General features: G+C 47.3%; 1 long non-coding RNA gene across 1 annotated transcript in view; it reads left to right on the top strand.

Moving 5' to 3' along the window:
• The window catches only part of LOC121829464 (uncharacterized), a 47,198-nt gene that overhangs the window by 777 nt on the left and 21,093 nt on the right, over positions 1-25,328 (top strand). The window contains exon 2 of the long non-coding RNA XR_013051378.1: positions 3,745-3,879. This is a non-coding gene — a long non-coding RNA (uncharacterized LOC121829464). The remainder of the gene's footprint in view (positions 1-3,744; positions 3,880-25,328) is intronic.

The following is a 25,328-nucleotide window of genomic DNA, read 5'->3' as shown; positions in this document are numbered from 1 at the left end:
CTGGCTCGGTGTCTCTTGTCTGGAATCTCAGCATTCGGGAGGCAGAGGCAGGAGGATTGTTTTGAGTGGGAGGCCAGCCTGGGCTATACAGCAAGGAGGGGAAACAAGGATAAAAGAGACACAGCTCAAAAAGAAATAAGTTTTAAAATAACAAAAACGATTGCTTACACAATTTTTAAATACAGAGATATTTTATATAAGAATGTTAAAATAGCCGGGCAGTGGTGGCGCATGCCTTTAATCCCAGCACTCGGGAGGCAGAGCCAGGAGGATCTCTGTGAGTTCAAGACCAGCCTGGGCTGCCAAGGGAGTTCCAGGAAAGGCGCAAAGCTACACAGAGAAACTCTGTCTCAAAAAACCAAAAAAAAAAAAAAAAAAAAAAGAGAGAGAGAGAGAGAGAGAATGTTAAAATAGCAAATAGCAATGAACTGTGCTTAAGGCCCCAGCATGCAAGATTTCCAAGCTGTAAAATCTGTATTTTTTCTGAGGAACTCACAAACAAGATTACATTCAAAACACAGGTCTTAGTTGGGCATGGTGGCACAGGCCTTTAATTCCAGAACTCGGGAAGCAGAATCAAGCAGATCTCTGAGTTTGAGTCCAGTCTGGTCTACATAGTGAGTTGTAGGTAAAACCAATCAATCAAACAAACAAAAATATGTTTTAGCCTTTGTGACTTAATTTAGTAGAGAATCTTTTGGCCCTTGTGACCTATTTTTTGGTCTGAAGTGTACTTCAGAAACAACTCTATGATCTCATTTTTAAAAAAGAAAGAGGGGGCATCAGAATTGCCAAGTGCGGTGGCATGTTTGTAGCCCCATCCCTTGAGAAATGGAGGAAGGAGGACTGAGAACTCAAGCCGGCTAATCTTAGCTGTATAGTAAGTTTGAGGCCAGCTTGAGCTACATGAGACCCTGTCCTGGTTGGTGTTTTTTGTCTACTTGACACAAGCTAGTATCATAAAACTGGCCTGTAGGCAAGCTGAGGGGGCATTTTCTTAATTAGTGGCGCATCCCACTATGGGGCCACCACTGAGCAGGTGACCCAAGTTACACAAGAGAGCAGGCTGAGCTAGCCATGAGGAACAAGCCAGTAAGCAGCACTCCTTCATGGCTTCTGCTGCAGTTCCTGCTTCCAGGGTTTGCCTTAACCTTCTTTGATGATGGACTTTGATGTGGAGGTATAATCTGAAATAAACATTTTCCTCCTCATGTTGCTTTTGGCTGTGGTGTTTTTATGCAGTGATAGAAAACCCCAACTAAGACAGATCCTGCCTCAAAACACAAAAGCGAGGGCCGGGGAGATGACTCATTTGGTAAAGTGCTTGCCATACAAAGCGGGAGGACCCGAGTTGAGATTCTCAGCACCAGTGTGAAAAGCTGGGCACTGTAGTGTGCACCTGTAATCCTTACACTGGGAAGACGTGAAAGTGACCCACGGGGTCTGCTGGGCAGCTCTTCCTGCTGAATCAGTAACCTCCAGATTTAAAAAGAAACTGTCTCAGAAAAGGAGGTAGTGATAAAGATACCCACTATCAGCCTCTAGCCTCTATATACACGTGCACAGTCATACTCGTGCACCTGTACACACACACACACACACACACACACACACACACACACACGGCTGGCAAGATGGTCCAGTGAGTAAAGGTACTTGTCACCAAGCCTGATGACCTAGAACCCACATTATAGAAGGTTCATCCTCTGACCTCAATGCTCACTCATGCACACACAAACTAAATAGTAAGCATACATGCATGCAGGCACATACACAATAAATAAATAAATAAACAAAAGAATTAAAACAAAATAAAAACCAAAATTATACATATGCTGTTGTTAAGATACTTGAAGCTCTCTCTCTCTCTCTCTCTCTCTCTCTCTCTCTCTTTCTCTCTCTCTCTTTATTTTTAGTTTTGAGATAGGATCTCATGTGATTAAGGCTGGTCTCCAACTTGCTATATGTAGGCTGAGGGTAACCTTGAACTTCTGATTTTCCTGCCTCTGCCTCCTGAGTGCTGAGATCAGAGCTTTGCACCCCCAGGCCTGGTTTATGCAGCTCTGGGGACTGAGTTTGGGCTTCACGAATGCTTAGTAAGCACTTCAGCAGCTGAGCCCTGTCTTTAGACAGCACACTCTTCTCTTCGGAGAACGCCTTCTCACCCTTGTCTTTTTCTTCTTCTTTCTCTATCTTTTTTTTTTTAGAATTCATCTAAATATATACATTTCACTGTTTTATTTATTTGTTTGTTTGTTTATTTATTTTTGGTTTCTCAAGACAGGGTTTCTCTGTGTAGCTTTGCGCCTTTCCTGGATCTCACTCTGTAGCCCAGGCTGGTCTTGAACTCACAGAGATCTGCCTGCCTCTGCCTCCCGAGTGCTGGGATTAAAGGCGTGCGCCACCACTGCCTGGCCTTTCTCTATCTTTTAATTTATGTGATTAAATCTTTATTACCTTAAGGGGGCTGGAGAGATAGTTTAGCTATTAAGAACACTGGCTGTAGCCAGAGGTGGTGGCAAATGCTTTTAATCCCAGCGCTTGGGAGGCAGAGGCAGGCACATCTCTGAGCTAGAGGCCAGCCTGGTCTATAGAGTGAGTTCAGGACAGCTAGGGCTACACCGAGAAACTCTGTCTCAGAAATTAAAAAAAAAAAAAAAAAAGAAAAAAAAAGAAAAGAAAAAGAAAAAGAAAAAAAGAACACAGGCTGCTCTTCCAGGAGACCCAAATTCAATTCCCAGCACCCACTTGACAGCTAGCGACCTTGGGTAACTCCCGTCCCAGGGGAATTGATGTCTTCTTCTGGTCTCCATGGGCACAGTATACACATGGTTCACAGACATATATGCAGTCAAATACCTATACATGTAAGAGAAAATTAAACAAGGCTTTTAAAAAAAGATTTATTATTTTAAAATTTTATGTGTACATGTGTGGGTCTGAATACATCCGTGTGCATCACATGCATGCAAATGCCCTTGAAGGCCGGAAAAGAGTATCAGATTCCCTGGAACTGGAGTTACAGAGGGTTTGTGATCCACCTGATGTGGGTGCTGGGAACCAAACCCAGGTCCTCTGCAAGAGCAGCAAGTGTTCTTAACCACTGAGACATCTCTCCAGCCCCCTCCCCCATCTTCTTAATAAACTCCAACTTTGCTTCATACTAGCTTGTTCTGAAATTATTTTCTGCTGTGCAGTCAAGAATTCTAGCTTCAACTGGGCATCGTGATGCACACCTTTGATCCCAGTGCATGAGAGGCAGAGGCAGATGGATCTCTGTGAGTTCAAGGCCAGCTCAGTCTATATAGTGAGTACCAGGGCAGCCAAGGCTCTAGGTAGATAGATTCTGTCTTAAAAAACAAAACAAAACAAAATAAACAAACAAAAAACAAGAAACTAGAAAACCCAGCTTCCCCTGATAAGAGGTCTTTGAAAAGAACTCGGGGTGCTCCAGGCAGCTGCCTAGAGCTGACTCTTGTTCCTTGCTGCTGATACTGATAGCAAATGAATATCCTTCCATCTCCGCCATGCAGGGGGCCTCACTGCTGAAATACTGAGAGCTGTAACTTCCTAGAATTATTTTGTATCTAGTTCTTCCAGTACTCAGGTACTTCCTTTCCGGCTTTCCTTTTGTTGTTGTTGCTGCTTTTATTTTTGATACAAAGTCTCACTTTGTAGCGGAGGTTGGCAAACTTACTATGTAGTCCAGACCGGCATTGAATTGGCATCTATCTTTGCTTCTAGGTCTTCAAGAGCTGGGATTGAGGCACGTACCCTACGGCTTGGCCTTCTGCTGCTCTGCAGGCTTAGGCTCTGAGCAAAGGCAACTGCTTCTGATTAAAGCATTCAGCAGAACTGGGCTTCCCAGACCAGGAAGAGGTCAGTGTTACCTGAGATCAGCCTCCTCCTTCCTGTCATACACCGCTGTTGGCCAGGAGGAAGTCACTGGGTATGGTGCTAATTTGTGTGTTGACAGAAACTGGAAACTTGCTCAGGGTGGCAGGGGAAAGAAAAGCATGCTTTTGGTTGGTCAGAAAGCTGTGAGTTATCTCAATTGTTCAATCAGTTACGGGTTGAACTCCTGTTCTACGTGCTTGCCTCTTCTCACTGCTGGACTTGACTAGTCTTTTTAAGAAATTAGGGGTTGGGGATTTAGCTCAGTGGTAGAGCACTTGCCTAGCAAGTGCAAGGCCCTGGGTTCGGTCCTCAGCTCTAAAAAATAAAATAAAAATAAAAATAAAAATAAAAATAAAAAAGCATGCTTTCCTCTAAAGGAAACTATATATATATAGTTTTGTGAAAACTGAAGGCCAAAAGACCTTGGGAAAGGATACTGTTTAGGGAGCAAATAAGACAAAACCCAGAGAGATCCTTCTGTCCACACCAGCGAAGTCTGTGTGAAAACGAGAACAAGAAACGGCAGAGTTTTGACAGAGCCAGATTCTCTGAATGCAGGGTGAAAGGTCTTGGTATCTCAGCAGTTTGGGTCCAGGAGGAAGTAAGCCTCTCCTGGTGTCCCTAGAGGCCGCTCTGATCCGGAGACATTGTTGGCTGTGCATGGAAATTTTACCAACATATTAACTTGCATTCCTCTTTAATCTCCTTCGTTCTCCTCAGAGGAGGTTTTTGGCAGACTGAAAGCAGGTCCAGGTGCAGGGGTGGGGGGTGGGAGTGAGGGTGAGGGGGACCTATCTAGGGGAAGGAGGAGGGGAAGGATTGTCCTAAGGAAAGCAGAATCCCACTCCTTCCCAGGTCTGTGAGTCCTCCACAAAACTGGCACTTTGTTTCTTCTTCTAGACTATTCCAGACGGTGTGACAGGACCTCATATTTAATGATGACAGTTTGATGCTCAGGACTTTGTGACATGGGTCCTTGGGGCCAGACTCAGTGAAGACCCTCCATAGCATGTGGCCCTTTATGGCGGGAGTTGAGGAATATGAGCCAACTGTATCCAACAGTTGGTACTCAGAAACTTCTGGGTGTTACCTCAAGGAGGAGCCAGGCTTTGCAACTACATGTGGAAGCTTGACAGTGTGAATTTAGTTACACCCAAGCGGGTGGAAATACTCCCATGAATGAATGAATGAATGAATGAATGAATGAATGAACTGCCACCAAGCAGGAAGATACCTTAGAGGACAGCCTTCCAACACCAAAAACAAAACCCCAAATCTCTGCAACATGCCTGCTCTCAGGGACTATTTGCCTGAATGGGGTGGATTAGCTGCGGGAGCAGAGCTATCCCAATGCATCTGTGCGGAACACAGTGAAGTTCAGTTCCTGCTCGGACAATCTTGGCACTTCTAGACTGCCTGATGTGGTTCACTGTGGCTCTGTTAGCCTCAAGCTGATCAGGTGCATCTTGAACACACTCTCAAATCACTCAGGTGAGGGCAGGAAATGAGACATCACCCAAGGAAGATGTTCCCAGGAACTAACAGGCTGGAGAAATCATTGACTATAGATAAGAAGTGAAATATGTCCCCAGGGGAAAGAGAGGACTGGGGTGGGGGGAAGCTGTTCCAATCACACTGGAGTTTCCAACTCTAGGCGATTCATTCTTCGTTTACTTGAAACAACTTTATTGAAGCATGATGGACACCGTGAGTTAACGCTTGGATCGTGCTACACTTGTGTAAACCATGAGTTAACGCTTGGATCGTTCGACACGTGTGTAAACCGTGAGTTAACGCTTGGATCGTGCTACACTTGTGTAAACCATGAGTTAACGCTTGGATCGTGCTACACTTGTGTAAACCATGAGTTAACACTTGGATCGTTCGACACGTGTGTAAACCATGAGTTAACACTTGGATCGTGCTACACTTGTGTAAACCATGAGTTAACACTTGGATCGTTCGACACGTGTGTAAACCATGAGTTAACGCTTGGATCATGCTACACTTGTGTAAACCGTGAGTTAACGCTTGGATCGTGCTACACGTGTGTAAACCTGCACTTGCTGTTGCAGGTGCCACGGCTTTTCACCCGGTTCAGCCAACACATTTGTGTCCTATGATCTGGGTGGTTTCTTTTGTTGCTTCTCTATAATAATGTCTTGTAAGGTTCATTGAGTGGTGGCTTTAGGGACTCTAGCACAACTCTTTATATCACCCCAGTCCACTTCCAGTGGTGTTACACACACTCCCTGTGGAATGTAAGAACTTTATGACAATTACCACTCACCTCTGCCAGCACCCCAGGATCTGGAGGTCATGGTTCTGGCTATGTGCTGTTTCTTCTTCTTCTTCTCCTCCTCCTCCTCCTCCTCCTCCTTCTTCTTCTTTTTGGTTTTTCGAGACAGGGTTTCTCTGTGAAGCTTTGTGCCTTTCCTGGAACTCACTTTGTAGACCAGGCTGGCCTGGAACTCACAGAGATCCGCCTGGCTCTGCCTCCCGAGTGCTAGGATTAAAGGTGTGCGCCACCACCACTTGGCATGCTGTATCTTCTACCTTACTAGTGTCTGCTTTAAGTAGCCGATCCCCCCCCCTCCGTGTGTGTGTGTGTGTGTGTGTGTGTGTGTGTGTGTGTGTGTGTGAAAACACACTTACAAAAGTTATATCTCAACCATCTAAACTGATGATACTGAAACTGTTTCACAGAATCTTTATTTTCCTCCTCCCCAGCGTCTCCAGCCCTCATTTCCCTCATTTTACTTTCTGTTGGACAAACCAACCCCTCTAGGAACCTCACAAAATTAACCTTGGACACCATGTGTCCTTTGGTGACTGGTCTCGGGTGGAGACATGACTTGGCTGCTGACGGTGGCCTCAGGAGTTCTGCCCTCAGGGACCTCTACTCAGAGGAAGCAGGCCCTTGATTAGATGCAGTAAGGAATTTCAGGCCTGACAACCTACTAGGCCCAGTAATTCCAGCACTTAGGAAGTGAGGTAGGAGGATCGGAAGTTCAAAGTCTTCTGCTACATTTCAGAGTGGAAGTCAGCTTTGACTGCATGAGCTCCTGCCTCAAAGAAAGAAAGAAAGGAGAGAGAGGGAGAGACAGAGACAGAGATATTATTAAGTAGAGATAGACGTAGTACAAGCTTTAGTTTCAAGTATGAGTGTTGTAAAAGACCTCAGAGAGTCTTAATATCTTCATATGTGAACTTGTTGGTTTTTAGAGTTGTATTACTCAAAAGACATAACGTATGACTAGGTTAAGAGATAAGCAAAGTTTAAAAATTAGGTCACATTTAAAGGTTAAGTTAAAAACAAATTAAGTAAAGACCAATCAGCTGGTTTACCTGTTTGCTTAAAGAATTTCCTTTGGTGACTGAGTGGTAAGGTGGCTTAGGAGGTGCATTGTTTAAGTTTAGGGATAAGCGAGGGGCGCTGATAGGTCAAACCCAAAGGTCACCTTCTGGTCCTAAGCAAGCAGATTCATTTGTTGTAGGCAATCTTGTCAATTGTGTTGAAGTTTCTTGACTCTGAGCCTGCCGGAAATGTAATCAGATTAAAAGCTCAGGTGTTTCTTCCCTTCTCATGTCCCCTGAACTTTGCTGCTTTCTTATCTTGCTCCCAACATGCAATTTCTTAGCCAAGTGTGGTGGCCTGCACCTCTTATTCTTTGAAATAACATGTTACTCTGTAGCCCAGGCTGTCTGGAACTGCAGTAACCCTGCCTTGGCCTCCCAAGGGCTGGGATAAAAGGCGTGTGCCACCACCGCCCAGCTTGGCTTTAAACTCTGATCCTCAGTATTCCACCTCCCAAATCCTGGAATTGTAGGTATTCACCACCATACTAGGTTTAGACAATTCTTTTTTTGTTGGTTTTTCCAGACAAGGTTTCTCTGTGTAGCTTTGCACCTTTCCTGGAACTCACTTGGTAGTCCAGGCTGGCCTCGAACTCACAGAGATCCGCCTGCCTCTGCCTCCTGAGTGCTGGGATTAAAGGCGTGTGCCACCACCGCCCGGCTAGACAATTCTTTTAAATAATTTTTGCACTAAGAAAAAGATTTTACGGGCAGCGTGGTGGCTCAGTGGGTAGAGGCATTTGTTTGATCCCAAACCCATCGTGGTGGAAGGAGAGAACTGAGTCCCCCAAGGTGTCTTCTGAGTAGCAGGTGTGTGTCTACATACTTATAAGTAAATGGAAAACAAAAGAAAATAAAGGAAAAGAAAAGAAGAAAAGCACGGTACATTTATCAGCTAAGTCCCACACTGGGGATATGTTGTCTGGTACCATTTCCTTCTGCGCAGAGGACTCTGGTAACAGACCTGGAAGCGAATGACCTGGCAGAGAATTCCTTCAGCACCACATGTGGCCCTAAGCAGTGCGGTCCTGAATATGCTCAGCTGAAAGTGATAATTGAAGTAAGAAAGATGTCAGACACATTTTGGGGCAGGGAACATGTGTTTGAAAGGTTAAAGTGGTGGACAGGAATGCCTCTAGGCATGCTCAGCTTGCACACAGGTTTAGCTAAAAATAAATAAAGGGCACTTTGAAGGTGTATTGAACAGCCTGCCCCTGAAGCGCCAACTCACTTAGAGGCTGACAGTTTCTCGTAGTCTACTGGTCATCGACACTTGTTTCCAACGACTGTGTGTGTCACTCTTACCTTCATTTCTTTATGTGAAATGGGTCACGTGGCTCAGCTTTTAATGGTTTCATCTTTTTCTCTGGTTTTAAGCAATTTGATGTTGATGAGCCTCTCATCATGGTTCTTGTCCTTGAGTTTTATTAGGCTTCTTTGTTCTGCAAGTTTATAGTTTTTATCCGACTTGGAAGGTTTTCAACCATTGTCTTTTCAGATGTTTTCACCCCTTCCTGTCCGTGGCAGTTTGTTAGGATACGTGGATTGACGTTTCTCCTGAATCCTTTTGCTGTTTGGTTTTGAATAATTCCTTGGTTTTGCATCTCTAAATTCAGGAATCTTTCAGCAGTATCTTCTTGCTGTGGACCCCGTGGGTGCATTGCCTGCACAGCCCCAGGCACTGTGATGCTTCTCTCATGGAGTGTGAGTCCGTGAACCCTGTGAGTGCATTTAGTTCCCATTTCTCCTCCAGCTTCTTGATTGCACAGTCTATTTTATGTAATGTCTGTGTGTGTACATTTGTGTGTGTGTGTGTGTGTGTGTGTGTGTGTGTGTGTGTAGATGTACATGAAATTCTGTTCATGTGCTTGTGGAGGCTTTCATTCCTTAGGAGTTGCTCCCTGGCCTGCAGCTTGCCCATTAAACTAGCCAGCTGGCCAGTGAGCCCCACAGAGACCGCACACAACAGATCAGCCTGTCTTCTCCTCAACATTAGCAATACAAACCTTTGCCAGCAAGCCTGGGTTTCTTTGCTTGTTTAATGTGGGTTCTGGGGATCAAACTCAAATCTTTGTGCTCACAAAGCAAGCACTTGGCAGGCTGAGCCGTCTCCCCAGCCCAGCCCATAGTTCCAACGACGATTTTCGTCTTGCTTTCAGCCGAGTTTTGTTGTGTAGGGGATTTGCGAGGTCATTTCTAGCGGCTGACTTTTCTCTTCCTCATGGGCAGTGTTTACCCACTTCACATGCCTGGTGATTTGTCGCTGATGTCAGACATGGGGATGTTTACTTAAGAGATGATGCGATATGCTTGAGCTTTGTTCTGAAATGCTGATAAATCACTTAGAAAGAACTTAACGCCCACCACATCCTGAGAGCATTCTACTGAACACAACATACTTGAATTACAAGGTATTCTGTTATAAATAGTGGGACTAGGAACTCATTTCTTTGGTACTGGGGATTGAATAGTAAGCATGCACTCTAATACTGAGCTTCAACCCATGGCTCTTAATTAATTTTTTATTAAAATATTCTTTAGTGTTTGGAGACAAGGTCTTACTATGTAGCCCAGGCTGGCCTTGAACTCCTGACCCTTCAGCCTCTGTCTTCTGAGTATTGGGGTGGTATAACACCCATGCTGGTTTTTTTTTTTTTTTTTTGGTTTTTCGAGACAGGGTTTCTCTGTGTAGCTTTGCACCTTTCCTGGAGCTCACTTGGTAGCCCAGGCTGGCCTCGAACTCACAGAGATCCTCTTGGCTCTGCCTCCCGAGTGCTGGGATTAAAGGCGTGTGCCACCAACGCCCGGCCCATGCTGGGTTTTTGTTTGTTTTTTGAGACAGGGTCTTGTCATAAACTCCTAGGCTGGAGGGATCCTCTGGCTTTCGTCTCTTGTCCTCAGCAATTGAGCATGCTCTTCCATTCTCATTTTTGGGCCCAGACAGTAGCCAACACCATCTCCACCCACCAACTTGGTGAACCGTGCATCTTTTGTTCACTGCTAGGAGTTTAACCTGGGGCTTCACAATAGCAGAGAGATCCAGGTCAGAGTCAGATTTTTCCTCCTTTGCTAAACATGTGTGGACCAGCTGCCCAGCTGACATGCACCACAAACACCATGCTGCTCTTCAGTGTTGGTCTGATCTAACTGCCCTCACAGAGCACCATAGCTTCAGAGGCTTGTACACCAGTTCTGTTGTCACCATCTGGAGGCCAGGACATGATCTGCGATGGTCAGATGTCCAGGGCCTGTTTCTTCCAGTATACCTTCTCTATTGTGTGGGGGCAGTTTCCTTCCAGTGGGAGGGATTCCTTTGTCATGTGTTCCTCTTCCACCAGAGAACTGCAGGATTCAGGCTTAGAAGACACTCCAGAAGGGGGATGGCTATGTGTTGTCCAGAATCCTTCCTTCTGCATTCTCTGCGGTTCCCAGGGAGGGTTTTGGCTGGAAGCAGTCCTTGACACCCCACTGCACCATTGAGAGAGCTGATTTCCTCACTGGTCACGCCTTCCCGCTTCCACCCTGCGTTAGCCCCTCCTCCAGGGGTTTGATTCTGTTCAGCCAGAATTTGTGGCTGCTGCCCCTAAATGCAGGATCTGAGGTCAGGGCCCAGCCTTTGGTGCTACACTTGACTCCTCTATCTAGTGCTTTCCCTAGACCCAGGCATGGGGAGGAGGACCAATCCCCACATTAATTTACCCCAGCAACTCTTGAGGAATGAGGGATAAGAGACTTAGTTAGAAATAGGGAGAGAGACACAGAGAGAAAACACAGGATAGAGTCAGGTGGACCGGGATCCTTATCCACCAGCCCAGAGCTTTATTCCAAAGGTATGTTTATAACAATGCCAAGGGGTGGAGCAAAAGACCTCCCCCTTGCTAGTCAGACCCTTACAAACACTGGTACCCAGGTCCGTGGTCCAATCAACCTCCCACGCAGTCCTGCTGGGGACAGCCACTAGGAAACCCAGTGGGCTCCAACAGATCCCTCTTCTTTATATTTTAAAAGAAAAAATCCTTGATGCAACCGCATCAAACTTAAAGACAAACAGTTTAACATAATTCTAATATAAATATTGCTATGCATAGTTACAGTTTTCTCAATCTTATATCGTAAAGCAAACTCTTAATATTTTCTTGCTAACAAAACATAGAATAAACTTCTGATGTATACATCTTAAACTTAAATACTTTCTTAACTTCACCAAACCATGGTGCATCAATATCAATAGGATAACACAGTAATTTCTACAAGCCTACTCTCGACCTACAATTTAGAACTATACAAAACATAACATTAATTCACTCAAGTAACATTTTTAAAATTAGTATACTGAGGAATATTAACACTCCCCCTTTTCTTTAAAAAACCAAACCAAACCAAACTTCTCTATTTAAACAGTTCCATTTTTTTAAATAAATCTTTTTTTTTTTAAGATTTATTTATTATGTATACAGTATGTATGACTGTAGGCCAGAAGAGGGCACCAGATCTCATTACAGATGGTTGTGAGCCACTATGTAGTTGCCAGGAATTGAACTCAGGACCTCTGGAAGAGCAGTCAGTGCTCTTAACCTCTGAGCCATCTCTCCAGCCCAACAGTTCCATTTTTACATAAAGAGTTCCACAAGCAGTTGATAAGTCATCATTGTTGATAGTCTATATGCATAAGTAAATTCAAACTGTCCCATTGTAGTGAAATCATTACTATCCATTTTACTTTTTAAGTTCAAAAGTTCAAAAAGAGTTCTAGTACCATTTCTAAAAGTTCCTTTGAGTGCTCATAGTCAGGGCCTGGCTTGTCAGCTGCCCTTAAGTCTGTGGATAGCTGTCAGAGTCGGAATGACTGAAGCAAACAGTTCCAAATAGAAGTCCCGGGCTGGAGAGATGGCTCAGAGGTTAAGAGAACTGACTGCTCTTCTGGAGGTCCTGAGTTCAATTCCCAGCAACCACATCTGGTGCCCTCTTCTGGCCTGCAGTCACATATGCTGTATATATAATAAATAAATCTTAAAAAACAAAAAAACAAACAAACAAAAAAAAAAAAGAGTCCCGGCCTTAAAAAAGAAGTCCCACAACCAAAACGTCTCAGTTCAAGCAAGTCTCTCTGAAACCTCAGATTTCAGCCACTGCTGTGCTTTGTAGTCTGTAGCCTTCCGCAACCAGTCCCGGACCAGGCTAGAGAGCTTCACCCCACAGCCGCACGGGCTCAAGGCTCCTTCAGCTGCCATGAGCTGAAACTGTGGCCTTCTCACGGCAACCCAGGCTTTGGGACGAAAACCATTACCTGCACCACTGACAGTCCAAGTGCTCCGCAAACCTGGTCTGGAATCCTGTGTAGCAGTCAGCAGTTTTCGCAGTTTTGGTTTGGCTGTTCAGCCTGGACACTCTGCAGTTTCCGTGTGTCTCAGGTGTTTGTCCAGCACCGACACCGCTTTTCCGGTCTTGGAAACAGTCTGGTCTCTGCCGTCTCCGATGTTCATCGCTGCTCTGCTCGCTGTTTTATCTTTCCCAAGGCAACGCAAACCGCTGGGCTTTCTCCCCCCCCCCCCCGCCCCCCCCTCCCGTTTCTCTTTCTCGCAGTCTCAAAGGTGGCAGAACATTAACTGCTCACCTTTCCTGCAGCGCGGCATCTCTGCAGGGCTTTCCAAACTGCTGCGTGTCGTTAGCCTCGCCTGTGGCTTAGCTTGTTCATTTTCCACCATGGCTTTCTTTCGGCGGAAATCTTGTAGACCCTTGTGCATCTGCCATCTGCACAGTGCCATCAACCTTACCTAAGTCTCACTTAAGCCTAAACCTTACCTAAGTTTCGGCTTCCGAGACCCTCTGGCTGCTATTTTCTGAAGCTGGCAGTCTCTGGAACTGTTGGTTTTGTTTGTTGTTTGTTTGTTTGTTTGTTTGTTTGCTAACATTGGTGGTTTCTGGAACTGCCAAGTCCATGATCACCGTGAACCTTGCTCTCCGAGTCCCAGGTTGGGAAAACCTACTCTAAATTACTTTTTCCACCATATCCTCAAACCTAAGGCCTATATATTCTAAACCTACATTTCTCTGACTCACTTTATATTAAATCTATGACCTATTTAAACTTGCATTCTATCATTCAAGCCTACATAATAAACTTACATTCTATAGGACTACTCCAGTACTTTTTCAAACACCTAACTTAGCAAACACCTAAAATAAACATATTACTTCTTATCCTTAACTTACACTAGAAGCAAACTCTCTATAGGGCTACCCTAAACTTGTATTTATAAACCTCACCTAGGTCTCACTTAAACCTACACCTTACCTAAGTCTTAGTTACATTCAGTAGGTCCTACACTATATTGATACATTCTACCTTCCTTATTTTTTATAGATAGGAGAGAGAGAGAGAGAGAGAGAGAGAGAGAGAGAGAGAGAGAGAGAGATTTCTAATGCTTCAGCCTCTTGGCATTTCCTTCACTGCCTAGCCTATACACCCGAGAATAAAATACTGTTGCCTTCATTTTTCAGTTCCTTATCAGCATGCCCGCACTCACAACACCCCCTACGATCCTTTTACCAAGCCCTAGGATTTTTTTTTTTTAAATCTTTTACTTTGTCTCAGTTCAGGTGCCATCTGTGGGGGGCCAGCCCCCACACTTATTTACCCCAGGAACTCTTGAGGATTGAGGGATAAGTGAGTTAGTTAGAAATAGTGAGGAGATACACAGAGAGAAAACACACGATAGACTCGAGTGGGCCTGGATCCTTATCCACCAGCCCAGAACTTTATTCCGAAGGGCTATTTATAATAAAGCCAAGGGGTGGAGCAAAAGACCTCCCCCTTGCTAGTTACAGTCAAGTGTAGACCCTTACAAAAACTGGTACCCAGTCCCGTGGTCCAATCAACCTCCCATGCAGTCCTGCTGGGTACAGCCACTAAGAAACCTAGTGGGCTCCAACACAGGCACATTTCAGGTCCCAAGCAAACATTTGTGGACTAAATGAAGCAGAACTAGAGAGTGCTGTCACCGCCCTCAACAGCCAGAAAGGGAGTGGTGGAGCTCGTGTGGACCACTCTTAAGACTCAGTCTAGGAGCCTGGGCTTGTTTAAGGCCAACCAAGCATTAAATCTCAAGACAGAGATCCCCACTGAGGTTTCAAGCCCTGTCTGAGCCCTCCCCCCTCTTCCCCCTCTGTGTTTTCCTCAGCCCCTGTTGAGAGAACTGAGAGAATGTTATAATTCCCCCTAAAAAAGGAGGGAGGGACTGTTGTTTACCATTGAGTGTAAGATAACTGGAAATTGGTTTGTAGAAGCTTTTAGGACTTGGAGGCTCTGTGAAGCCTGCTGCACAATACTGTCACATAAAAGTTGGAGGGACCTGTGTCTGCCTATGAAGGAGACCAATGATTGGACTGGCAGGGAAGTGGTCACCTCAGATGTCCTTCCTGAAGCCTTGCTTACCTTGAAAATGCCCTCCTCCAGAAAGCTGGATCCCCACCTTCAGACTGGTCTCTACTCTAACCTATTGCCAGATGGACACATCATCTCCTTGAGTCCCAGAGCTGCTGGGGAGCTCCAACTCCTCCATTATCAACCCTCAAATTCTGGAGAGATCTGGGGTCAGCTGCTGTGGGATGTCTTTCTGTACGCTGTGAATATGTGTTGCTCTGATTGGTTGATAAATAAAGCCGTTTGGCCTATGGCAAGGCAGGATGGAGCCAGGCGGGAAAATCCAAGGGAGACAGTGAGAGGAGAAAGGAGAGGCAGGGGAGACACCATCCCGCTGTCCAGGGAGCTGCATGTAAGGGCACACAGGTAAAGCCGTGGAACACGTGGTGACATATAGATTAACAGAAATGGGCTGAGTTTAGTTGTAAGAGCTAGCTAGCAAGAAGCTTGAGCCATAGGCCATGGCCATGCAATTCGTAATTAATGTAAGTTTCTGTATGTTTATTTGGGTCTGAGCAGCTGCAGGACCAGGTGGGACACAGGAACAGCTACGGTCAACCATCTCCCATGGCAGTGAGTTTTAAAGCTGCTTAGCACCTGTGACTGAGAAACCAGGGCATCCTCCATCTCTCAGCCTTATCAAGTGTGAAGACCTTCACTTCAGAAACACAGTCCAGGACCAATTTCATCCCGAGTGTTGTACATCAGTTTTTGGTCCTGTGGTGCCCCCTGGCGGCCTATGCATCCAGAGTGTAGCTCCTAGCCGACTCAGACAGAGCCGGGTGGCCGGGAAAGGATGGCCATCCATGAAGGGGCACTGCATCTCATCTGTGATGGAGGGTGCAGTTTGTAAAAGGGCTGTGGGTTGAATTGTGTACCTCAAAGATGTACCTTTATTGGAAAAAGGTTCTTTGCACATGCTATTTTGAAAGAGAAGACATGGGCTAGGGTGATGACTCAGCAGTCAAAAGCAGTTGTTGTTCTGGGTGAGGACCCAGGTTCTGTTCCCAGCACCTTGGTGGCAGCTTACAACCATCTGTAACTCCAGTTCCTGGGGATCTGACACTGGCTTCTGGCTTCTGCTGGTACCAGGCATGTATATGGTACACACACACACACACACACACACACACACACACACACACACACGTCACAAAAGAAGGAGGGGAGGAAAAGATATGGGCTGTTGAGATGCCTCATCCTTATTGGTTAATAGTGCTTGGCAGCAAGCCTGACAATCTGAGTTCAACCCCTGGGATCCAAACAACGGAAGAACCTAATTGACTCCTGCAAATTATCCTCTAATTTCTACATGCACCACATGTATGCACGTGTGAACACACATGGGCACACACACACTGTAAAAAGAAAGGAAGACATGGACTTCGGGGTGGCCCCTTAATCTAATGTTCTTTGTGTCTTAAGAAGAGGAGAGATGGCCAGGTGGGGCACACGCCTTTAATCCCCCAGCACCCAGGAGGCAGAGGCAGGGGGATCTCTGTGAGTTCAAGGCCAACCTGGGCTACAGAGTGAGATCCAGGACAGGCTCCAAAGCTACACAGAGAAACCCTGTCTCAAAAAAAAATAAAAAATAAAAAATAAAAAAAAAGAAGAGGAGATAAGCTGAGTGGTGGTGGCCCACACCTTTTAATTCTAGCACTCAGGAGGCAGAGACAGGAGCATCTCTAAGTTCAAGGCCAGCCTGGTCTACAGAGAGAGTTCCAGGACAACCAGGGCTACACAGAGAAACATTGTCTTGGAAAAAAAGAAAGAAGAGAGACATAGAGCTATACCATAACAGCTTGGAGTGATGCATAAGAGCTTGGAGTGATGCATCTATAAGCCAAAAAGTATGAAGAGGGGCTGGGTCAGAAGGCCCTTAGCTTTGGAAGATGCCAGTCAGGCCTTCATGCTCATTGCAGATTTCTAGCCTCCAAAGCTGTGAGAGAGACGGAGACGTGTTACTAAAGATTCTTTGTAGCCTAGCAGATGGCAGAGAGAACAGAGAAAGAGCTAGAGACAGAAATAGAGACAGACATGCAGAGAGATAGGATGGGCGGGGCCATCTCACTGGGCCTGCTTGTTCTATTTAGACAAATGAAATAAAGCCCCGGTACTCTGCCAGCACTGGTAGCTTTTGTTTTAAGTAAATGTATCCTAAACGGTACAGCAGAAACAGGATCGGAAATGAAATCTTTCTTTCTGGGCTGTGGCTGTCGCTCTATGGGTAGAGTGCTTGCCTAGCCTATACAAAGCTATGGGTTCAATCCCACGTAAACCAGGTGTGAAGGTGCGTACCTATAATCTCAGAACTTGGGAGGGAGGGGCAGGACTTGAGGCCAGCCAAGTATATGCTGCACGTGAGGTTAGCGCCACAGTTGGATTTAGACCAGCAGTGGCATGAGTTCTGTAAGGTCCCAGATGTGAAGGCCACAAGTCTGTGTTACAATTACTCCCTTCTGTCACAGGGCCACCCCAGCAACAAGCACACACTTGAAAAAGCTTTCTCTGTTCAAAAGCAGAAAACAGGCGATTCGTCCCTGCTTTTAAAGAATCACACCCGAGGCACAAGCCTTTAACCGCCCCCCACACACACACACATGTCCCCACACCTGCCCGCCCTCCGGAAGTCTGCATTATCTCCCTTCTTCCTGAGGACATTTGTTGGTTAGTCTGTAGAAGGAGGGTGCCCAAGGCACAGGTCTCAGCCCTTGCTTGTTTGAAAACCTTAGTTTGCTCTCAGCTTTGTCAGATGTTATTTCTTGGCATAGGATTCTAGGTCAGCAGGTTTTTCTTTCCGGGCTGCCTGCTGGTGGCCGTGGCTTCTGTTGGGTTTTGCCAACTTGGAACCCTACACAAGCTGTTTTATTTCAGGTTGCCTTTAAGGTTTCTCTCTGTATTTTTGAGTTTTTTAGGAGACTGACTGTGATGTGCCAGCTGTGCTGTTCTTTGAGTGTGCCTCAGAGTCAGTCTTTGAACTTCTAAGATCTGTGGCATTTTTAAAATCTTAGAAAAATCTATGTATTTTATACTCCCCCCAGATATCTCCTTTGCTCTGTTTTGATTTTATTTTATTCGTTTTGGGATTACAACTTAGGATGTCAAGTCATTTGCAGTTTGTTACTTCTCTTCCGGCATACCATCATTACTATTGCCATTGTCAATGCCCCGCTATCTCCACCCCCCCACCGCCCCCCCACCTCCACTCCCACATCCACTTCCTCCACCTCCACCACCACCATCTCCATCACCTCCACCTCCACCCCTCCCACCATCTCCTCCACCTCCACCACCTCCACCTCCACATCCACCTCCAACACCACCTCCACCTCCATCCCCTCCACCACCTCCACCATCTCCACCCCCACATCCACCTCCACCCCCACCACCTCCACCACCATCTCTACTTTCCCATCACTATAATCACCTCCATCACCTCCATCTCCACCACTACCCCAACCACCACCTCTACCTCCACCGCTTCCACCTCTACCACCAACACCAACATCAGGGCCACACCACCACCATCATCCTCACCACAGCTCTCCCCACGAGCAGCAGCACCACCTCCGCTAGCCAGCTCCTGCCTTCCAACCATGAGTTCACCTGCGGAGTGTGTGTGTCTTGTCTCCCTGAACCACAGATAATTTGTTACATCCTAAGAATGGAAAAAGAAATGCGGGCAGGACCAGATTCTTCAGATGTCTATGTAGAAAAGCTGAAATGACTCAGAGCCAGCTTCCCATGCATGCAAAGCTCAGACACAGTGGAGTGTGAGAAATGCTAACGGAGCATGCTCACCTTGACTTCGGGGAACACAGCTCTGCTTCGAAGGGAAATAAATCTCCTGAAGTCTCCTTCCCTGTCACTTGCTCCCTAAATTCCTTGATGCTCGCACTCCAGTCTGCTTTCCACCTTTCCCTGCCTGCTTTCTGCACTCTGGATGGCGGTCACCCGGAAGTGCCACGCTCCTCATGCTCCTCAGCATAGTCAGTTTGGGGAGTGCTAGCTTTAGTTTCCTTTTCTTGGCATTGGCATTCAGGGGTTGATATGACATGTAAAGATGGGGTAGAAATAAGGGAACGCTGGGCCGCTAGACAGTTCCTCTGGATCTGACCAGCAGGGTTCAAGTGGGAACAGAACTCATTTACAGAAGATGGTCTTGGGTCTTGAGTGGCATTGCATTTACTCTGCCCATAGCAGGTGTTGACTTCAGGGCTTAGAGACAGGATGAGGTACTGAAATCTTCTTTGCCAGCTAATTTATTTCTAAGTCTTATAATTTTCCAGTTTTGATATTTTTTTCTCTCCCTCCCTCCTTTCCTTCCTTTCCCTCTTCCTTCCTTCCCTCCTTTGTCGTGAGTTATTTGTTCACACTGACTCTCCAAGACTACCAATAAAGTTTAACCTTGAATCAGGGGCAGAGTTAGTGACTGGCTGACCAGAATTAGCCATAGAGGTTTTGGAGGACCTAGGATACACATAGAGAGACACAAGAAGCAGTAGAGAGGAGCTTAGACAGATTCATGGTTCTCTTGGATTGGGGAAGGAGAGAGAGAGAGGAGGCCACTAGTCGTTTCTCTGCTGCTTCTCTGATCAGTCAGGTTTTTACCCAGATATCTGACTCCTGGGTTTTATTTAATAATAGAACAATATAAGCAAACCTTCACTCCTTCCCTTCCTTCCTTCTTTCTCTCCTTCCGGTGCTGGAGATTGGACCCATGACCTCGTGATGCTAGGCAATTGCTTTCCCACCACTTCCCTAGCCTCCCCACCCCACCCTCCTTCCTTCCTCTCTTCCTTCCTGACTCCCGTCTTCCTTTCCTCCCTCCCTTCTCTCTTCCTTCTTATTCTGACAAAGTCTTACTTACTCTGTGGCCCAGGCTGTCTTGAACTCAAAATGGTCTTCCTGCCTCAGCCCCGCTGGGATATTTTCTAGGTTGATGTGCGTCACCACTCTGTAAGTCACCTTACTGAGCAGAGATGGGAGCAGAGGGAAGTGGCAGTGTTGGGGAAGCTGAGGTGCAGACTGAGGCCCTGAGTGAAGAAGTAAACTTCCCAGGGTTGCAGAGTACCCAGCTGAGCCGTTGCCATGATCGGAGGCTCTGAATGCACGAAGCTTGGTGCTATTCTGTGCCCCGAAGGCCTTCTTTGACCAGCCCCAAGCGGGACCTCAGCAACCCCCTGCTGTGGCCATATCTGACTTATGAGCTGAGCTTTGGGGTCTCACTGCAGGGTCAGACTTCTTCCAGTGGTGCTGGGGGACACTAGCTCTGTGCAAGGATCTGATCGTGGGTCTGAGGACTTGACTTTGACAGTAGGGCTACCAAGGGGCTTTCAACAGAGCACTTTCTGTCGTGCTGGGTAAACACAGCCGGGTCCAGCCTGTGCGGAGATGGGACGCCTTGCCCCTCCTCTACCCTTTGTGCTTTGTTAACAGAATGTCCCTGGCACACTGGGCTCCAGCTTGTGCCAGCTTAGTTTGGCCCTTGAATTTGGCTGGGCACTTTCAGAGCCAGGGTCCTTCCTCAGAAGGTAGGTATGCTGGCCCGCCCTGCCAGGTTTTTAGTTTCAAGGTTCGAACTCATTTGCCTCAGCTGCTTTCGACTGCAACCCCCATTCATCAACTCCTCCCTCTGGGTGGGATGGAGACAAGGTCCTAGGGGGCAATGGCCACCGCTCCGGCAGCAACCTTGGTGATTTCTATCTCCTTGGTGCCCCAGAGCAGCCTGTGTGTTTGGGGAAGAGCCAGTCTCCTCAGCCAGTCAAGGTGGATTTTACCCCAGGCTTGCGGCCTCTCTGGCCGGACAGGTAGGGCAGAACACCTTGCAGGGGAGAATAGAGCAGGGAAACATGAGCTCTTGGTCTCAGGACCTGGAGTAAGGTCCAGGTGCCTCTGCTCCTCCGCCAACTTTCCTCCTTGTCCTTGGGAAGGCCACATTCCTTTCGAAACCAGAAAGACGACTTACAGGGGAACTGCCAAGCCTGGGCTCCTACTGCCCGGTGTCTCATGACTGCCTGGCTCAGGGAAAGGTGGTCTTGGTGCTAGAATAAATAGACGTTCTGCTAAGGAGGGCAACAGCTGGTTTCCTATGGTGAAGCCAGACACAGCGGCCTGAACCGCTTGGTTTCCGTGGTTGTTTGTTTTGGTTTCCAGGGGAGCAGGGCGAAGATGGGCACCGGGCAGCCTTGTCACACGTTAGATGACGCTCAGTCACTTGTTACGTTACTTAACCCGTCTCCTGTGCCTTCTGCTCGCTGTCCTTGCCCCGCCGCTTCCCAGCTGTGCTGCCATGGACAAGTCCCTTCGCGTGTCTAGGCCCCATTTTCTACAGCCGACAAGCTAAATATTACTTCAGGGTTCCTCCAGGGAGCAGGAAAGCCAACAAAGACGCCACGCTGCACCCTGTGAGACTCAAATATTATTCGTTTGTTTTTGAGACAGGGTCTCATGTAGCTCGGGTTAGCCTTGAAACTTTATATAGCTAAGGCTGCCTTTCAATTCCTAATTGACCTGCCTCCACCTCCCAAGGGCGGAGGTGTACACTTAAATATTCTTAAATATCATTATTGCCGACGGTATTTTTTCTTTGTGTGTGTGTGGCATGTGTATGTGCATGTTTGTGTGAGTATGTCCACGTAGACTCATGTACACATGTGTAAGCGTGCACACGGAGTCAGACTGGGTCAACTTCCGGCGTCGTTCTCTATTGTTCTGCACCTTAGTTTTTGAAAACCTCTCATGGAACCTGGAGCTCACCAGTTCTGTACTAATGAGCCGTTTCCCCAGCCCCCTTACCAACCTTCTCTCTCCACACACAGCTTTGCTGTTCTCATTTTGGTCAAGGATTAGCCTCATTGCCCGCCTCTTCAGTGAACGTTGAGCTCAGGCACCCCGCCTGCTGCTGAGACCTCTTGCCGCTGGAATTCTGCACTGCTTCTGTGAGCCTGGCTTTGAGCTGGCCCACCCCATCCCTGATCTTGCCTCTGCATCATCCTGCGCTCGGGCATGGCGGCAGAATGAAGCGATGGCCTTTGTGGAGCCATCATCCGGGAAGTCACCAGCAGAGGGTGCAAGCTGCTCTCTGTAAGAGTCCCATCCTCTCCCTGCCCGGCTGCCTCCGCACTGGGCAAACAGAAGCCCGAGCAGCAGAAAGCAGCCTGAGGTGGACGCAGTTAGTTATACCACTTTCTTTGAGCCACTGAAACTCCTTGAGTTATTGTATTTTAAGGAGCCCACTCTGCCTCCTGGGGCTGCTGAAGTCACAGCCTGGTGACAAACACAATGACCCCAGATGTGTGGAGTCAGGAAATGATGGCTTCATAATACTGGAAGAGGGAGGAGGCGTCACTGGGGCACCCCAATCTTGCATCACCTTTTTTCCCCCTGTGGCGTTCATTCTCTGTGTTGGAGGCTCACCGCTTAGACGAGGGGCCTCCTGGCGTGCGGCTAGGACAGACCGGAAGCTGAAGCACCAGAGGTGGTAGGAGCTCTCCAAGTTTTACGTGTGTCAATGACGTCACCTGGTCTCTGGCCACTCAAAACCCAAGAGCCAAGGTTCCTTGGCATTCTACCCCATCCTTTCTATCTGCCAGTCAGGCTGAAGGACATCAACAAGAATAAAACCGTGAAGGTTGCCCACACAGCTGTGGTAAACCATTTCTGTTTTCTCATCATCCGTGGGCACCTCTCTGGATAGCTGAGGGATGGGCCACTTCAGGGGTCTGGGAGCCATAGATCGGGCTGTTCCAAGGAAAGTTAGGCTCTCTGCCAAGCTGGGACAAGCTATTGAAGGGATCTTAGGGCCGTGGTGTGTGTGTGTGTGTGTGTGTGTGTGTGAAGGGGGGCTGTTCTGAGGAGGCTTAGGTGCTGTGCCCAGGGACTAAGCTCTGGGCTGATGCCTGTGATAGTTGAGGGAGAGCCTGGAAGCCTTGCTCTCTCCCTTAGGCTGGCTCTGTCCTTTGAAAGGATCATGGATCTGATGCATCTCAACTCTGGGGTCCATCTCTGAGACTTGAGGTCTCTTAGTGGAGGGACTAGGCCTTGTGGGCAGGTGATCAACTTGTTCTGGTTTTAGTTGAAAGCCCCCTGTTCTGGCAATCTGGTCATCCTGTATGTTAGGAGGCTAGCCACCTCCTGACATGTGCCACAGGAGGAACTACTTCAGTATGAGTCTCAGAGAGAGCCCCGTGGTTGTAGGTTGTGACAGGGAGCTTCTGGAAGAGAAAGAAACTGACTACTTCCTCCCACCCCAGATCCAAGGCTTCAAGTTGATTTAGTCCTCGGGTCACCCAAGGTCTGGTCAGGCCAGCCAGTCAATCAACTGCCACTGGGACAGCCAGAGTGAGTACACCCTAAACAGGTGCCAGGTGGCTCTTGGATTGGCATCTAGGTCCTATCTGAGACATTCACAGACAGATATGATGCCTGGGGTAAAGAGGAGAAACTTTCAGTCCATGCCTGAGAGCTTAGCCTTAGAGCCTCAGCCTCATACCCGTGTGAGCACGGACCACACCTGTAGTAAAGACAGGTGACCTCACCTTCATTCCATCAATCATGGTGCAGGGCCCTACAGCCCAGCAAAGGGGAGCAGGGCAGATGCAGGGCAGGGGGAGCATCAGACCAAGGTCACACCAGCTGACTACACTGGTCAGTGCGGCTCTGTCCTCTCCAGCTCCTCCAAGAAACTGGCATCTGGGGCAGGACCTCTGCAATATCAGACTTCTCAGCAACATATAGTCCAGAAGCCATAGGGCAGGACCGAGTCCCCACAGAACAGAGCTGGTGCGGTAGGCCATTGGCTCTGAAAAGCAAAAGGACTGGAATGCACACGCTACAGTGCACTCCACTTGTGGTGACCCTTTCTGGCCTCCTGTGTACACAGCCATCTCCCAGGCTGTATCAGAACACAGAAGAAGCCAGGCTTTATTTCAGCCTTTGAACCCACTTCCTGATTGGTAGTGAGGGCACCTGAGCCTGAGGAGGTTGCTGCCCTGCGCTGTTCTGCACACCAATAATCCTGTCACTCCAGATCATTCAGGCTGCAGTAGGAGGGAAGGTCGAGCATTCCTCTTCCACATGTGAATACACAGTTTTAATTAGGGTTTCTATTGCCGCGACAAAATACCATGGCCAAAAAGCAAGTTGGGGAGGAAAGTATTTATTTGACTTACACTTCCACATTGTAGTCCATCACTGAAGGAAGTCAGGACAGGTACTCAAATAAGGCAGGGACCTGGAGGAAGGAGCTGATGCAGAAGCCATAGAGGAGTGCTGCTTACTGGCTTGCTCCCCATGGCTTGCTCAGCCTGCTTATAGAATCCAGGACCACCAGCCCAGGGATGGCACCACCCACCATGGGCTGGGCCCTCCCTCATCAATAAATGCCTTACAGCTGGATCTTACGGAGGCACTTTCTCAACTGAGGTTCCCTTCTTTCAGGTGACTCCAGCTTGTGTCAAGTTGACAGAAGACTAGCCAGCACACTCACCATCACAGAAACACATACAAATATATATACACAGCAACACAACTGTACACAAACACACAGACAGACATACTCGAGCATCTATCAGCACACAAGCATGAACACAGAAAATGCACACAAATATACACACATACCTTTAGTTAAACATTCCACACAAAGTACACTCAATATGTATACTACATATATACACAAATTTGTCAAATACGTGTGTTCATGAACACACCACACCCAGACACACATTAACACACATATGTATACATATATTTGGCACAAATGCCCCCGCACACCTTCTGTTGGTGAGTGGGTTGGGAATGAGAGGGGTCATGAACTCTTCGCCTGTGCCTCAGCACTCCATGCTTTCAGAAGGTAATTCCCTGGGTTTTTCAATGTCTGATTGATAGGCCTCTGACATTCACTTCATAGAATGTCTTACTGCTGTGAAAATATGTGTACTCCCAATGACTCATGGCTTCCAAAACCCAGTCATTGACTCCACATTTGAAGACTTAAAGGCAGCATTGTTTTGAAGGCTTTCTTGTGCCTCACTGGCTTCTCAGGCTTTTTTCCAGGTCTGGGTCAATCATTCAGGGTCATGATCTTGGAATATTTCTGACTGTGGCCAACCTCACACACTGAGTCCACACTCTTGACCAGGACCAGCGTCTCTAGCAGGTGGCCTCTGTGGCGTTGGCTCTCCTCTGTGACCACTGCCTTCATTTTCAGGGATGGCCCCCAAAGGCTGGTGGCTCTGAGGACCTATGGACCAGCTCTAGCCTCGGCCATGCCCTTGGTTCTCTCTCTGTCCTCAGCCTCCCAGTAGCTGCTTGGGATTATTGTGAGGAGCAGGTGGGCATTTGGCAGGATGGTTGGCACTGATGACAATCCAAAGTTGTCACCTAGTAATGAAATGTAGATTGTGACCAGCACTTAATTAAGTAAGGGAGCAGAGGGAAATGTCCAGTGAGTAAATTCAATCCTCAGAATCCACATTAAAAAAAAAAAGCTGGGGTCACGGCATGGGTTTGTAATCCTGGTGCTGTGGAGACGGAGACAGGAGAATTTGGAGGGCTCTCTTTTAAGCCAGTCTAGACTACTTGACAAGTTCCAGGCCCAAGAGGGATCCTTTCTCAAAGAAATAAGGTGGTTGATGCCTGAGGAACAACA

The sequence above is a fragment of the Peromyscus maniculatus genome, chromosome 5, assembly GCF_049852395.1.
Source record: "Peromyscus maniculatus bairdii isolate BWxNUB_F1_BW_parent chromosome 5, HU_Pman_BW_mat_3.1, whole genome shotgun sequence".
Lineage (NCBI taxonomy): Eukaryota > Metazoa > Chordata > Mammalia > Rodentia > Cricetidae > Peromyscus > Peromyscus maniculatus.
This window is presented reverse-complemented; position numbering and strand designations above follow the sequence as displayed.